The sequence below is a fragment of the Camelus ferus genome, chromosome 1 (genome assembly GCF_009834535.1).
Source record: "Camelus ferus isolate YT-003-E chromosome 1, BCGSAC_Cfer_1.0, whole genome shotgun sequence".
NCBI classification, from domain to species: Eukaryota; Metazoa; Chordata; class Mammalia; order Artiodactyla; family Camelidae; genus Camelus; species Camelus ferus.
In genome coordinates this window covers 41,612,570-41,614,050 of record NC_045696.1, presented here as the reverse complement: position 1 = coordinate 41,614,050, position 1,481 = coordinate 41,612,570, and the positions used below count along the sequence as shown (strand labels likewise).

General features: G+C 37.1%; 1 pseudogene; it reads right to left on the bottom strand.

Moving 5' to 3' along the window:
* Positions 1-599: 599 nt before the first annotated feature.
* On the bottom strand, positions 600-1,223 carry LOC102517223 (annotated as a pseudogene).
* Positions 1,224-1,481: the final 258 nt, after the last annotated feature.

Sequence of the window (1,481 nt, the reverse complement as noted above, 5' to 3'; positions counted from 1 at the left end):
ACAGTTAGCCCTTCTTAGGCTCCCCTGTATACGTTGTTCCTCCATATGTGTGGTTGCACATCTGTGGATTCAGTCAACCACGGATTGTGTAATACTGTATTATTAACTATTGATAAAACCCACATATAAGTAGACCCGTGCAGTTCAAACCTTTGTTGTTCAAGGGTCAACCGTACTAGGTTCTTAGTTCTAAAAGCACTTGCAACAAAAACCAATTTTCTTTTTGTTGGGGATGGTAGTATTTCCTAATTACTGAAATTCCTTGTACCATGAAAGATTATGGACAAGTGTCATGAGGCTGCTTAAAATTTTTTTAAAAATTTCTTTTATTGTGGTAATATTCAGCATGAAATTTACCATTTTAGTGTACACTTTACTTTTCAGCGTACGGTTCAGTGGCATCAAATACATTCACATTGTTGTGTATGAGGCTACTTTTTGAAATGTATCTTTTACTTGGTAAGTTTTTTCCTTCAGAATAGAAAAGTGACATTCAAAGTTCCTGCACATGCATTGAAGTGAGGTCTTCTGAAATATATATATATAGAGAGAACTCTGACACCAACAAGATAAGGCTGAGTTATTTCACCTACTACTGCTTAGGTAAAGTCTGGATTAGCAAATTCTGGATGAAAAAAAGATTTCAGGTTCCAAGCATCTGTCATAACCAACGTCAATGGAAAATTCTTTCTTTGAGATTGCCCTGATTCCAGTATACTGTTTAATCCGCTTGGCCCATCTGTGTCATACTTGTTAAATTCTTTTACTAAATCTGGGCAGACATAACTATAGCACTCCTTTACTGCCATAGCTGTTTCCAGTGGTTGCTCTACAGGAATTCCTACTTCTTGGCCTCTCAGCAGTTGCTGAATGAAATACATTACAGCTTGCCCTGTGATTGGAACGTGCCTACCTCAGCTGCCAATCACATGTCCTTTAGCTACAGGATGGACAGGAGCGGCACCATCTTAATACCGGTCACCCTCAGTTTTCCTACTTGTTTGGATGCTCAGGATGCTGTTAATGCAGGCACAGCCTCCATGGCTGTGTATCAGCCTGGACTGAGGGACTCAAACAGGATTTCAGTAGTATATTCTGTTTTCTGGAGCATTTAATCAAGAGAAAGTAATGACCTTCAGGTTCTGCTTTAAGTATTTAGAGAACATTTGCTCCATAAACCTTTCCATTAGGTGACAGTCTTAAACCATACCATGGTGAACTGGCCACTTCACGGTACGTGTGGCTTTTTTCTTTTACTTCATCCTTTTTCATTTCTAATTTTATTTGGGCTCTCTTGCTCTTTTTTTTTAAAAAATGAGTCTGACTGAAGGTTTATCAGTTTTGTTTATCCTTTAAAAAACAACTCTTCTAAAAATCAGTTTCATTGATCTTTTCTATTTTTTGTCTCTATTTCTGCTCTAATGATTATTTCTTTCCTTCTTTTAACTTTGAGCTTTGTTATTCTTTTTCTAATTTTGTTA